The sequence below is a fragment of the Struthio camelus genome, chromosome 4, assembly GCF_040807025.1.
Source record: "Struthio camelus isolate bStrCam1 chromosome 4, bStrCam1.hap1, whole genome shotgun sequence".
Lineage (NCBI taxonomy): Eukaryota > Metazoa > Chordata > Aves > Struthioniformes > Struthionidae > Struthio > Struthio camelus.
Window position 1 is genome coordinate 2,645,591 of NC_090945.1, and position 15,792 is coordinate 2,661,382.

A 15,792-nucleotide genomic window follows, 5' to 3' on the forward strand; every position below is an offset into this window, starting at 1 on the left:
GACTCTAGGTTGTGAGCTTCCCAGGTGGGACAGTCTATTCTTGCTTCTCATGCTTATGGATGTAGCTCTTAAATGCTGATTAATACTGATTCTCTCTTGCCAATGTCATGAAACCTGTCTCGTGCTCCTGCTCGCTTTAGAGATGTATTTTGTTGTACTTTTGCATGTCAAACCGCTTGGTAATCCTTCACCCGTGATGCGATTTCTTGAGATGGAAGTTGGATTAAAACAGAACTTTTTATTAATTCTGCCTTAATTCCTCCTGCCTGATCTCTAGCTTAGACATTTAAACAAAGCTTGATAAGGCCTGGCAAAATAGCATTTACAAAACAAAATAGCATGTCTGCATTCCTTTCCCTTTGGATGAAGTTAGTTTGCTCATAAGACCAAATATTTATTTAATGCTTATTTAAGGTTAATGACAAATCTTTTCATAGATAATAATTTACAACACAAACCAAATACAAGTAAAGAGGCCTTAAATGATTAAGCAGATTTGTGGAACTGCTCTGTTAACATTCCTGCAGCACCAAGGAACAAAATTGGTGTGAATAATTTTGTGTCAGAGTAGGTCAGTATTCATGGAATCCTAATTATGAGTCTAACATCAAAGAAATATTCCCTTACTCCTTTTAAATGTGTAACTGTTTTGAAAAACAAATTACTTAAAATGCTTTTATGTATTAGTATTGCCTGTTACCGAAAAATTTTGAGCAAACGCATTCCGATTACCACCTACTTTTCCCAGGACTGAAGTAGGTAGGTCATGAAGGAAAGGCTATAGGTTCTCTTCTGTCACGCTGTGCCTTCTCTGAGCTGGGTGTGTAGTTGAGCCTACTCATCTAGAGGAGCTGGGCTTTCCCACCCCCACCCTCCAGCACGTAATTCAGAGGGTACAGTAGGTCTCATCTCAGTCCTAAGCTAAAGTGAAATACATGGTGTGCAAGTTTCTCTCTGCTATTCTTCACCAGATTGTAGCTCAGCCTTTGTGACTTGTTGAGGACTAGATGCATTGCTAATGCTTGCTCATGACAGTAAGCATTAAGAGAACTGTGGTGTCCAGCCGTGGCCATTCTGTGATTCGGTGGTTCAGTGAAAGGAAGCTCTGAAGGGTTGACATGCTAGTGTTGTAGCCATGAAGACTTGATACGCTGGAAGGCTGTGCCGCCATTGAGAGGGACCTGGACAGGCTGGAGAGGAACCAGGTTCGGTGGAGAGGAATCTCATTAAATTCAACAAAGGCAAGTACAGGGTCCTGCACCTAGGGAGGAATAACCCCAGGCACCAGGACAGGTTGGGGGTTCACCTGCTGGAAAGCGCCTCTGCAGAGAAGGACCTGGGAGTGCTGGTAGACAACAAGTTAAGCATGAGCCAACAATGTGCCCTTGTGGCCAAGAAGGCCAATGGGATCCTGGGCTGCATTAGGCAGAGTGTTGCCAGCAGGTGGAGGGAGGTGATCCTGCCCCTCTCCTCAGCCCTGGTGAGGCCTCCCCTGGAGTCCTGTGTCCAGTTCTGGGCTCCCCACTGCAAGAGAGACATGGCGCTACTGGAGAGAGTCCAGCGGGGGGCTACCAAGATGATGAGGGGACTGGAGCATCTCTCCTCTGAAGAAAGGCTGCGAGAGCTGGGCCTGTTGAGCCTGGAGAAGAGAAGATTGAGAGGCGATCTCATAAACTTGTATAAGTATCTGAAGGGGGAGTGTCGAGAGGACGGGGCCAGCCTCTTCTCCGTGGTGCCCAGCAACAGGACAAGAGGCAACGGGCAGAAACTGATCCACAGGAAGTTCCACCTAAACCTGAGGAAAAACTTCTTTGCTGTGAGGGTGACAGAGCACTGGAACAGGTTGCCCAGAGAGGTGGTGGAGTCTCCTTCGCTGGAGATATTCAAAACCCGTCTGGACGCGATCCTGGGAAATATGCTCTAGAGGACCCTCCCTAGATGATATTTGATGCAGAGGTAGCATTCTTCGCAGGGTTAATTAACGTAGTTGGAAAAAGTAGAGAAGCTTTTGGGTACCTAAGCTTATCTCCAAATAAGCAAATATTTGGAGAAATACAAATAATGCCACTGCCACTGATCTCAGAGAGTGGCCTAAGATAAGAATATACTGAATATGCCAGATATATGTTCAGGATTAGTCAAGCTGGTGTTTTCTCTCTTTTAAGAAAAAGCCAATCAATGGGATAATGGAGAAAAGAGCCGTGATAAGCAGCTATTACAAAATTTCTTCTGTTACCTTAGTAATTGCATAATAACTTTGGGTTAATGCCGAAGTATTTGGGGCTGATGGCTGTGTAGCTAATTTACGTTGCTACAGCACAGAAGTAGAACGTGACTAGTTATTTCAGATGGCATTGAGAAGGAAGCTGAAAGGTTGGTTTCAAAGCTCCCGGGCAAGACAAGTCTTCCTTCCTTCCTTCCTTACTGAATCTTAGTTATTTTTCTTTAATCTCAAGCAAATTTTATTGAGAGACAAAAGCCATGCAAAGTACATTTCAGTAGATAATTTAACATCTCATTCGCACGTTTTTCATATCTCACTCATTAAAGTGGCAGAGACTTGGCACATCTATGATCTTACATTTCAAAATACGGAAACCGCTCAGTGGTTTGATTAGTGGGTGATATTAGAGGAACATTGTAAAACACATCAATTAAACTGAATTACATTTCACGAAATCTGTTTCAGTACCTCCACTTTCATTCTAAATTTAAAAAGAGCTGTTCTTCCATTAGAAACAACTGAAAAAATTGGCAAATAGATTACTCACTGGGTACATTTTGCAGAAAATTTAATTAAAGGTGACAGCATCCAAATAATAATAGTTCATGATTCAGCATACTAACGAACAAGATCAAGCGATTTGTGTTTGGCTTCCGTTACATTTGTCTTCTGGAACAAAGCTACTCTCCTCCTGCTCCATGCAAGAACGCAGTGGCTGGGATCTGGTAAGTCATTTCCCCCGCCCTCTTTCTAACAGGAAGGAAGGAGGAGCTCACGGCAGGCCCAGGGAAACTCATTCCCTCCTCTGCACCCAAATGCTGTCCCATAAAGTTTGAAGGAAAGAGCTAAATGTATACAGAAAGTATAATCAGAAAAGAGGTCTGTAAAAAGGCTGGCTGTTGATGTTGTCCTGACCCACATAATCCTGTTTTCTCCTTCCTCAGGTCTCATGTGGGATATACCTGTATTGGCCTTGACATAAACTGTGAGTATCTGCTGTGATGCCTTGAATTTTCCTGGCTTGTCAGTGCTCTCACAGATGCAGTCTTCAACGCAGGTCAAGCTTTGCTGTGTCGTTGCTCAAGGGAGAAAGATATGTACGTAGGTCTTATTAGACCAGCTGAGGTAACTGGAATAAACATGTTTCAAGACTCTTGAGTTCCTTCCTCGAGGCCCGAGAAGAAGCAGCATAAGCCAGGCTAAAAGCAGGTCAGACACAATTGTTCTTGGTATTACATACTTCTATGAAATAGTCGACTGCTGGAGAGAAAGGGGTAGTTACGCCTGTTAAGCTGGAAAAAAATCTTAAAAAGGCATGAGGTGGTAAGCACCATGTGTAAGAGGGTAGTAGGAAATACATAAGGAGGTATAAAACAAATGTCTCTGTTCAGTCTTTGGTTTTTAGTTTCTAGTGGTTATGAATTTTAGCTTCCGAGTCATCTCTTGAAAGTATTTTGTATGTCTGCCTTGAGGCTGAGGACTGAGAGGTTAGAAACAAAATTCCTTTATAGACCATTTGGGGGAATTCATTGATACGTGGTAGTCGGCTGGCTTTGCTCACGGTTTCCAGAAGGGCGTTTATTACCCTGGAAGAATACTTTAGGATAAGCATGGGATTATGGTTCCAGGCATTTTGATGACTCCACTGGGATAGGGTATTGATTTTAGAGGCTGCGTAGCTATGTTGGCATGGTTTGCTTTTGTTGCTTTGATGTGGGTCTGGTTAGCTCTTCTTGTTCTGTGAGAATGCTTCCTCTGTTGACCAATTTAGTGAGGTTGGGGATTGTTTGGAAGTCAACAGGAAGAGTTCTGGGGAAATTTCTTCCAAATTACGATCTTATTTCAACACAAGTTGTGGTTGTTTAATGGCTTTCTCTGTAGATTTTGGTATAGGAAAGCAACTCCTGTCCATTTCATGTTAGCTAATTTCTTTTTGCCTTGTAATTCATGGGGCTCCTTCAAAGATTCAGTCTATTTCTCTGAAGCAGGATTTTTACAGGTTTGTGGTCATCTTTAGGTTCATGAGGTGGATGTCTGGAGGCTTTTCCCCAGAGCAAGTACGACAATATTGAAGGGTTTGGCTACATATTACGATTTTGGAGGATGTGAAGTTGCTGGTGTTGTGGAGGCAGTTGTGCTAGCCTGCAGGTTTGTGTATTCAATAATTTATAGATTTGCTGTTCTGTTAAATCAGCTATTGAGTCTTGAATGTCAATATTAGTGTTAGAGTATTCCAGAGACAGTTTGATATTGTTTATTTATTATTATTATTAAATTTGCAGTAGAAATTAGTGAAGTAGAAATTGTGTTCCCCCTTAAGCGTTATTTGGTGGAAATGCACAGTGGCAATAGAGCTTCCTGATTCTTTCTCTGTAGCAATTCTCATGATGCCATGGTAAGGCTGTAACCCTTCTTGGTGTTCTTGGTGTCCTCTTGGTGTTTTGCAGGTTACCATACAGGAAAAGGGTATGTAAAAGTGCCTTCATCTTGGAAAAATTATTTGAGGCAGTTAGTAAAACTCTACAGGCCTTGGATTGTTATAAAGCTTTTTTTTTTTTTTTTTTCTTTGAGGTTAAAATTTAGGCTTTTGGAGAGGATAGAAAATTTAGGCCAGGGCACTAGCTGTTTAGATGAACTGAAATGTTTAGTTGCTGAGGGCAATGGGCACTACTTTCAAGGCTGTTTGAGTGTGGTATCTTCTTGTTTGCAGAGTGATTATCCCTGTGTTGGTCAGTTCCTCTTCTTGAACGTCTGTCCTATGTCTAAGATTTTTCATACAGTGCTTAGATGCATTGCACCATTGTTTTCTTTAGTTGCTTGAATACAGGGTGAGTCCTGTTTTGCGGTGGCCTCTTTTGCAGTAGATAAAGTGAAGAAAATGAATCTACAGGTTTTCTGACATCCTCCTGCATAGTATAATCTAATGTATATGGTGGCCATAGAATGAGGTCAAAGACTAGTGATGTTTTTTGTTCAGAAGAGTAGGACACGGATATTATGGACGCCTCTTGCCCCAGTTTTGCCTTCCTTGAGGCCATATATAAAGTGCCTGGATACAGATTAAAGACTTTCACCTTGGAACTCCACTTTAAAAAACTGTTGGCCCCAAGTGTCAGTGTGTGAAGGCAAAAACCACCTCTGCAAGACAGGACAATATCACTACTCCAGAGCATAATACCAAAGTCACTGGGGGCACTTATATCTGAGTATTGCGCTCTGCCCTCTACCCAGGATACTGTGATCATTCGTGCTCCCTTTCTGCCATAAAATTCTGCTAAGGCAGCCAGGTTTCCCTCCATGTCTCTTGTTCTCACTCTTTCCTCTACCCAGGCCACTCCTCATAGACCTTCAATTAGATGTGCCCTATTTTGGCATAATGCTGGTTTAACCTTTCTATGGGAAATGACTGACCGCTGAACACTGCGTCACAGCACTGCAGAATTTCGCAAGGAGGACGCAGCGTGTTAGCAAGAGCAGGCGTGCAGAGGTCAGGCAGGCCTGTAATGTCCTTCTCGTTCCTGCCTTTCTGGTTTCGTGCTGGCTGCTTGATATTTAGTGAGTTGGACTGCCTGGATGGAAGTATACAGTTTCTTGAGGAAGGTTTTTCAGAGAAAATCAGCATCAGTAAAAGTCTGTCTTGTACAGAAGGGAACTGTGCTGTTTGTTCTTTATTTCTCTGTGCTGCCATGTTGGTCTTAAATAAAAAAGGACTGTCTAAAATCAGTAGTCTAGCTCAAGTGTACAATGACTACAACCTGCCCTCAGGGTTTGTTTATTTTAATCAGTTTGAGCAGTAGCCCTCTCTTGCTGTCTGCTTAGAAAAGCATCTTGCAGTTATTACTTTCACCATGGAGACCTGACCCTGTGGATTGCCTAAATGGGACAGATGGAGCTTGTCTAAGGCTGTGTTTCATCAGTCCTGTCCTTGGCAGGCCTCCCGTAGACATCAGAGCAGACAGTCTGATGCTCTGTGTTTTTGTAAAAAAAAATGAGTGAATATTGAACTTCATGAGAATGGTATTGACGTGTTTACACATAGAAAATAGACTGTCAGATTTAGTAATAAGGAGGTGTCTCTGACCTTATAAACCTTTTGCCTGCCAGGCTGTGAGAGGTATCAGAAGCTTGCAGGACTAAAATACGACTTAAAGTGAGAAGGTTTGCATAGAAAGAAGGCAAGATGTGAAGGGATCACTGGCACTGATTGTGAGTCAAGTCCCTGTCTTCATTTTTGGACTTCTTACTTGATGCTAAGCTGCAGTCTCCAGCAGTATTGGGATGGAGGTCTACAGCTGTGTGATGGTTACCCCTTTGTGCCTAACCTCTCTTTTCCAGCTGAAAGCAGCTTCCTCAGTTGCAAAGCTATTAGAGTCACGTGTAGTAAGTCAACAGTGCAAGGGACCTATAAAAGTGCAGATAGCAATGAGAGCTTGCTTAATCACTTCAGGTGGGTCAGATCTATAATATAATTCCTTCTCTTGTAGCCACGTTTCCTTTCTCTCTGAACCTAAAGCCCACTGATGCCAGTGGAAGACTTTCCACTGATTTCAGCGAGCTTCAGACTGGGGGCACAGGGAGGATTTCTCAAAGCAAGAAGGTTGGAATGTGAGTCATATGCCAGTGTGCAGGAAAAGAAAGACTTCTCCACGGATTTCTGCCAGCTTCTACCAACTTTTCTGGACTTGAGGAGGGCTCATCTTGCCAGAACAGCTGAGATGATACCTTGGTAAATCAGACAGATATCCAGCTTGGCCTCCCCTCCTCTGCCAGTCATTTATGTTCAAAGTGTAAAAAGGGTCCCGTGGTTCTGGAACCGGTGCTCAGGTAGCCTGATGTGGTGGAGCTCATCTGCCTTGTTTATATATTTCCCCAATTAAGCACCCACCTCTCCAAAACTTTGATAACAATTATGTCATTCATTGCAGAAAATGATGGGAAAAGTCAATTTTTCTTCATTTACAAATATTTTAGAAATTATGCACAGATTTGAAATGTGTGAGCTGTCATATTATGGTAGTTGCACAGGGATCCATGTTTCTAAAACTGCTGAGATCTCCTGTGGCCTATCTTATTGGATAGGTTCACCTTTGTATAAGCATAATCTGCACATCTCTAGCCTGTTTCTTATCTATAACTAATTTTCTTTCTACTTGGGTGGCTAATTGCAGAGTATACTTAGAAAAGGGCCTTCTTCATCACCAGAAGGGCATAAAAAGACCTAAGCAAAAATGACCTTTTCTCAGACACAGGAGGTACTGTTTGGTTCAGGAAGTGGTCCTCGACACCACGCTGCTCATCTCCCCTGCTTGCGTTTCAGCAGACAGAGACACAGTATCATGTAAACAGAGACCCCTTCCTTCTGCAGTCTGTTAACTTTGTTGCGCTCTTCAGAAGAGAGGAGATCTTTATGTTAAGAGGGGAGCTGGGAAGTACAGATGTTTGGAAAGCTTGAGAGCTGTGCATGGCCAGATGCCGAGAAGGGATAGAAGACTGTAAAGCAAGAAACCAAGCTTTTGTATGGCTGGATGTATAAGGCAGGGATTTGACCAGAAGTGAAAACTGGTGTGGTTGATTCTGACACCAGGGGAGTGGTCCTTTTCCTCCACAAAAATGGAGCGTTACAGGTTTGAGAAAGTCTCTGCATCTGTGATAAGGCACGTAACATTGTCACTGTGAGGGGAATGACAAGGAGCAGGCTCAAGGCATGAAGTGCTGTGATAGGCCAGGCCCTGCAGTGTCCTTAACCATGGGGCCAGTTTTGTAAGGGTTGTGGCGTGCCTTCCGTCACCAGGGATGTTTGTGGTTGTTACCTCAGATGAGACTTGTTCCTTAAAAGGGGCTTTTATTCAAAGAAGAATGAAGGCTTCTGCTATATAAGAAGTCAGACTAGAGATCGGACCCTTTTGGCCATGTAATTTCTAAATTTGTGCATAATGGAAACCATCGTCGTTCAAGGGTTGCTGCCCTGCAGGGAGGCTGTTAACGGCTAGGCAATCTGCCTTCCCTTGTGAGAAGAGTAACTTCCCCTCAGTGAAGCGGTAGTTGTGGTAAAAGTGTCCTTATTTTTCCCTTTTTCTCGAGGTAATAAATAGAACCCTTGCCTTGATCAAGTTAGTAGCCTTGTTGTATTAAGGTTGATTAGTTAAAAGGGAAAGGAAGGAGGGATTCAGCCGGTAAAAGCACCTTCAGAGGAGTCTTCCCTACATTTTGTGCCTAATACAATACCAAAGGAAGGCAATACCAAGGAGCAGGGTGTTGAGAAACGTTTTAGCAAGCTGCTGGTTTTTGTGTTAAACAGCTAATTGGAGTGCACAAAAATGCACAGCCAAAGCAGGGCCCTTTAGAGGCAATGTCTGTGACTGCCCTTGTAAAGCTATTAAAACCTCCTTGTTCTTAAACCCGCTAGTCTTTAGCGTCAGGAAGTCATATCCGCATCTACAAAATTATGAGTCAGTTTTACGGTTGATGTGTCTGGCTGTAGGGATTTTGTCTTTCGCCTGGGCTCCTTCTACAGCGACCTGACTGCTACTTACTTCATCTTCCTCTGCCTAACAGAAGTCAAGGAACAAAACTCCAAAGACTTTAGTTTCTATGGCTCTTTCTCTTATTCTCCTTCTCCTCTCTATGAAACAACTTTCAGGACCTCACAGGCCAGGCTTTGCTTCATTCTTTCAGGTCTTTTTGTTTTTTCTTTCTTTCTTGAAGATTCTTTCATTTTTTCTACTGTCTTTTTCTCAGCTGCCATTCTGTGCCCCTCTCCCCCAGCTCAAAACAACTCATGCTGCCAGCTTCACACAGATATTTTTAATTAGCTTTTTCTTTCCAAATAGTGAAACAATCTTGCACCCTACAGCTTTAATATTTAAGAGTGGATCTACAATACCACAGGCATGTGTTTAATAGGGGAGGGAAGCCTTTCATATGGCTCTCCTCTATTAGGGAAGAAATCTCTCCTGTAAGTATTTAACTAGCTGTTTTGGGAACCTCAGAATCACAGAATGGTTGAGGTTGGAAGGGACCTCTGGAGATCCAACCCCCTGCTCAAGCAGGGACCTCTAGAGCATATTTCCCAGGATCGCGTCCAGACGCATTTTGAATATCTCCAGCGAAGGAGACTCCACCACCTCTCTGGGCAACCTGTTCCGGTGCTCAGTCACCCTCACAGCAAAGAAGTTTTTCCTCAGGTTTAGGTGGAACTTCCTGTGGATCAGTTTCTGCCCGTTGCCTCTTGTCCTGTTGCTGGGCACCACGGAGAAGAGACTGGCCTCATCCTCTCGACACCCTCCCTTCAGATACTTATACACATTGATGAGATCGCCTCTCAATCTTCTCTTCTCCAGGCTCAACAGGCCCAGCTCTTGCAGTCTTTCTTCAGAGGAGAGGTGCTCCAGCCCTCTAATCATCTTGGTAGCCCTCCGCTGGACTCTCTCCAGTAGTGCCACGTCTCTCTTGCAGTGGGGAGCCCAGAACTGGACACAGGACTCCAGGGGAGGCCTGCCCAGGGCTGAGGAGAGGGGCAGGATCACCTCCCTCCACCTGCTGGCAACACTCTGCCTAATGCAGCCCAGGAGACCCTTGGCCTTCCTGGCCACAAGGGGGCACATTGTTGGCTCATGCTTAACGTGTTGTCCCCCAGGACTCCCAGGTCCTTCTCTGCAGAGCTACTTTCCAGCAGGTCGACCCCCAGCCTGTCCTGTTGCCTGGGGTTATTCCTGCCTAGGTGCAGGACCTTGCCCTTGCCTTTGTGGAACTTCATGAGGTTCCTCTCCGCCCAGCTCTCCAGCCTGTCCAGGTCCCTCTGAATGGCAGCACAGTCTTCTGGTGTGTCAGCCTCTCCCCCCAGTTTAGTATCATCAGCAAACTGGCTGAGGGTGCACTCTGTCCCTTCCTCCAGGTCATTGATGAATGTATTGAACAAGCCTGTGCCCAGGACTGACCCTTGGGGGACATCGCTAGCTACAGGCCTCCAACTAGACTCTGCGCCACTGACCACAACCCTCTGAGCTCGGCCATCCAGCCAGTTCTCAATCCACCTCACCATCTACTCATCTAGCCCACACTTCCTGAGCTTGCCTACGAGGAGGTGATGGGAGACAGTGTCCAAAGCCTTGCTCAAGTCCAGGGAGAGAACATCCACTGCTCTGCCCTCCTCTATGCAGCCACTCATCCCATCATAGAAGGCCATCAGATTGGTCAAGCATGATTTCCCTTAATCATGAATGAAAAGGCGTTTTCCGTTTGGGTATACATCTCAGTCCTTATCTCACTTCTAAACAGATACTGTGATTTATTTTCCATAATACAGCACAGCATTCATTTTTTGCTTGTGTCTGGTGGATGTCTGATAACTGCTTAGAAATCTCAAGTTCAGCAGTATCTTTCCAGTGTATTAGTACTGAGTGTTTCCCAGAGATGAAATAATATACATGGTTACCCTGTCTTATTCAGAGAATGCTGATACTGTTTCCATGTCCAGGATGCATAACTTCACATTGCAGGGAATTTTGGAATACCCTGCTGGTACAGCAGGCAATAAGATATGGACAGTCTCCAATTCTCAGTGAGTTTTACTATAGAAAGCATGTAGGAGAAACCTGCTTGGTTTTTCTCCCTGCCCTGCCCCTTCCAATGCTAGCATAAAATTTGCAAAGCAGAGGGAACAGCTTTATGAAACAAAATGCAATAAACAGAAGACATGACATGTTCCACGGTTCGTAATCAATGCTTCAGCACCCTGCCAAAGGCCTTTCTGGTTGGACATTTATTAGCTTTCTCTTAATGACCTCAAACCTGCTGAAATGTTTAAAAGCAAAGAGATGCAACTTGATTAAAAAACGTGCATTTCAAAACTTCCAGTTGGGAATGTGTTTTTCTTAAAACAGAACTTCTCTCTGAGCGGCAACGTCCCTTTTGGCAATATTTTGGTGGATTTGGATGTGTGAACATGAAAAAGCCTATTTTACAGCTGGAAGGACACGACTGCTCATTGCTGTTTCACCTCGATGAATCAGGTGGCTGAATGAAATTTGTTGTTTCCAAATGGAGATAGGTTTCAGTGAAGAATTAAATCAAAACCACTTGAGGCAACGTCTCCTCCTCCGGAAAACTTGACACATTTCTTCTCATCTGAGGGAAAAAGAAACAGCTGCTGAGAGAGTGGCGTTTCACACAGGATGTAAAATGCCATTTTCTTGCTGGTGCCCTTGCACTGAGAGACCTGAATGCCCACTTGCTAGGGGCTCTCAGTGGAAATCGAAGCCTCGAAAATGTCATTGAATTTCAGTAACATGAAACATCTGCCTGAAAATATTTCCATATATTCATGCATCTCTTCCTGGTGTTTTTTAGCTCTAACTTCTCTGTCTCTCTGTCCTTCATACTAAGTACAGATTTGTGGAAGCGAGGCCTCCTTCCACTAGGGGCTTGAGAGAGGCATATGAACACAAAACGTTGGACTGATATTAAAGAAAACAGTTACTTCCTTCAGGACCTCTTTCCTTGAAAGATAAAAATGGACTTAACATCATTTTCTTTATGTAGTCTGTCCTAATCTCCAAAAGCAAATCTCTTCCTGGGGAATGATGTAGCAAGTGGATTTACTTGCTTGGTGACAGCAGAGATCGCAAAGATTTTTTTTTTTTTTCACTTGAAGGCTACGTATTCTTAATTTTTTACCATCCAGTGTCTGTCCTCTTTTGAGGCCTTCTGTTGACTGGTGGACAAAGTGCAGAATATCCCCCTTGGGCTTCAAAAATGCATTTGAAGCCAAGAGAGAAAATGATGTGGTGGCCCTCTTAAACACACTCAAATGACACACAGTGACACTTTTGCTTCATCTGCATCTTTTGAAGTGCCTTGCAAATTACTGGCCATATTCTTCCAGGCTGAAGAGCTCTGTTGTATGTCAGCCTTAGCAAGAAACTGGGAACCTGAAAAATCCCATTAAGTATGTAAATACCTCTTAAAGCATGTCCCTGTAGGTCCTTTCAACGTTTTTCTAAATTTCTGCAATGCTTACAACACATGAGGGTAGCTACAGTGATGGTCGTGATAAAATCTGAATGTGTTTAATTTTGAATGTCTCTGTGGGACAGTGGCTTTTGGTTTGCATCATTAAGAGAGTGCTGGGGAATAATCAGAAAAGATTAAATTATTAATAGTGTTTTTATCAGGAAATGCTGACTCTAATTTAGTAGTTGTGAATTGTACTCTGTACATTTGTTTTTTAAAAAATGTAATTTAGCTGTTTCCTTTGATATTCATGCTGAGAGTATACTTTTCCCATATCACCAGAGCTAGGCGATGCATGGATGCCAACTTTCTGGGGCTAGCAGTTACTAGGTAACAGAGATGGTGCAACTTTCCCCCTTTTATACCCACTTCTCTAGCTCAAGTGCATTCCCTGGCACAAATCACTGCAGGAGTCCTTCTGACAACGCACCTATATATTTTTAAATACGCAGCTCAGTAAGTTCAACAGTTTGCTGGAGAAACACAGAACTCTCCCCCCCCCCCTCCCCCCCACAAATCGACCGAGGAGAAAAAAAGCAGCTGTATTGACTTCAGTCAGAGCCTCATTTATCCCAGTGTCCTGTCTCTCCAAGCGACCAGCAGCAAACGTTTCGGGAATGTCCATAAGAAATGTGGCAGATGTTGAGTATTTCTGCTCCTGGCCCTACTTTTCTAGGGTGTACCGGTCTGTTGTTCAGTGGGCTCCTGGGCTGAAAGGTACCTTCGGATCAGGGTGTGTGATGATCACGGGTGGGCCAGTCCTCCATGAATTTGTCTGATCTTGTCTACTTTTGGATGCATTTCTGTTTTGCTCTTCCCCTGCATCTTGGAACAGAGAACCTAGCAGCTTGGTGGTGTATGATGTGGAAAAGTTACTTACTTTGTGTTTATTTTTGCACCTGCTTCTCATTGGGTGTTCTCTAGTTTTTAAGCCTTGCTTCAAAACAAAACATACTTGTACATGCCACCCTGAAGTGTTAGAAAACTCTCTCTTCCTACCTAACCCTTCTCAGGCCACAGAGATCTATTGCCTGGTATCTAAACACTCCTAACCTAGTTTGAGAAGACCTGGACAAGTTGATTATTCCTTCTAATGTTCCCTCATCCTTTTCTTTTTTTTTTCCCCTTCCTTTTCCATCTCCAAATATATCACTAAAATGTCTTTATCTGCCTGAAGAAACTGTTAAGAGATTTGTTCACATTCTCTTTTTGTATAAGGAAGAGAAAAATGATGGGCTTCCTGGAACAATACAGTAAAGAGCACACTTAGTGTTAGCAAATGACTTCTGCCTGCTAGCTAGCATTGTTCAGCCAGACTTTATCCTTTTCTTTTTAAAAACTGCCTCCACAATGCACTTCCAGTGAGTTAGTTACAAGTAATCTTGAAAGGAAAAGGATTCCCAGGCTGTTGTGTTATTATCTACAGATGCACTTTACTGTTTTCTTTAATCAATTTTTAGCCAGTGAAAGTTACAGAAGCTGCACATAGATAACTTTCTGATTTTAAAGCATATGGATGAAGCATGAACCTGAAGGTCAAAGTGACTTTATTATTATATGAAAGAAAACTGAAAAAAGAGACAAGGCTGCTACTTTATTTTCAAAAATAAAATCAAATGGCACGCAAGTATTTCTGCAGTACAGCACTGCTTTGAAAGCACAGAGCCTTTTGTAGCTGTGTGATAAGGCAACTCCAGTAATAGAAGCAGAAGCTGCACTGATTTTGCAGATGGCTTTTAACCATGGCCACCAGATATTAAAAATAACAATAATCTGAAAATCCCCTATTGTGCTAACAAGTGGTGATTCACATGAAAACCCCATTGTTCATTGTTATCCAAGACCAATTCTTTTTCTAGAGCTAGCACACAGCATGTCTGTGTAGGAGATTGTCAGTGCCATTATAAAGTTATCCAAGTCTATGACTCATTTCCTAATTCTTCTCTCAGTACACAAAGGATATTTCACCACATCTTTAAAAAATAGTAGTGGAGAAGCAAGCACATAGTGCAATGGATTGTGTTTCTCCGTTATGTTATGCCCTGTCCTCAGCCCAGAGCAAAACCTACTGCTGTCTGGTTTAGAAGACTATTCACCATTGGTCTTTGAATAGTTTGTGCAAAACTTTTGTTATAAAACTTCCAAACCGAGTCAGAGGCTGAGGTTTGCCATGCAGCTTTAGGACAGCAGGAGCTTGTGTTTAGGTGCCTGGTGTGGCCAGGAGAGCAGCCTAGTGACAAGAACGGCAGTTGTAAAGTTTCTGGATTTGTTTCTGGAGTTGTAAAGTTTCAGCAGCTATTTGGGCCCCCGGCCACAACCAAACTCTGATCTCCTGAAGGATCCTGGCTGGCGATGGCTACCAGCTGATCAAATTGGAAGCTGAACTCTTTTGTAAATGTGGTTGAGAGAGAGCAACCTTCTGGTGGCGAGAACTCATCAGGAGCCAAACTACCACCTTGCTGTCACATCTGGTTAGCCATTGCAGAGAAGTGACTGGGCTTAAGCAGTGCCCTGTGAGATAACATCCAGTCTTCTCTGAAAAGCCATGAATGCTTCTAAATCTTTCTGTGGAGAACACTTCTATTTGCAAAGTTACAAGCAATCAAGAGTGGAGATACCAGAAAATTGCAGTAAGTGGTCTTGGTTTTGGCAAAAATTTCTTTAATGCTAATTTGGCCTCTGAAAAGACAGCTTCTTTAACTTGGGTGTGCAAGCCACAGTCTCCTCTCACAGGCCTCCTGCTCACAGCAGGAAAGACTTAACAAGTATGATTGGCTAGCATTAATTCCATTTCCAAGGAAAAAGTATACTCACTTCATTTGGCACGTTTGTATTCCCTGGCTGTTAAATAATCTGGAAAGAGCAAATCCTTAGCCAGAAGAAAAGCGTGAACCAGGTCTATCTTAGAGCAAATTGTATCTCACGGAGCTTTTCTTCCTCCCGTCCCTCTGGGACCAAAATGCACTCTGATAAAGGCAACGTTATGGTGATGTAGGTTGGGAGACTGGACAGAGAGCCACTTCAGTATTGAGTTTGCTATGGGCCCCCGTCATAATATGGGTAAGTAGCTTTGGGGTATGGCTATCTAATATGAATTCTTGAGGCTCCACCATCATCGTAGGAGCTAGGATAACACATTTTGTGTTGACAGCAGTGGAACAGTGTCCGTTAACAGCAAATGGCAGAGATTTGCTGTTCATCTCCCTCTGTTTTCGCTTCTTCTCCTTCCTGCTACATCTCTGATTCACATGGACTTATTGACTGCACTGAGGCTTGTAGGGGTGATTTTTTAAATCTGTGTAGAGAAGCAAGCAAGGGAAATACAGACCTGAGAAGTTCACTTTCCTGAGGTAGGTTCAATGTTGGATGTAACAACATAGGAACTACACTACTAGCTGGAAAGGTGTTTATGACCTTATTTACTTGTTAGAAGGGGAACCAAAAAGTTACAATGTCTCTGCTAAGCTGGAGGGCTTGGGCTACTTGCTAGAACTGGGTTTGGTTGTGGTGTGCAGTAGGTTAAGTGTGGAAGTCACGTGAGTGCTGTGACTTTGAGG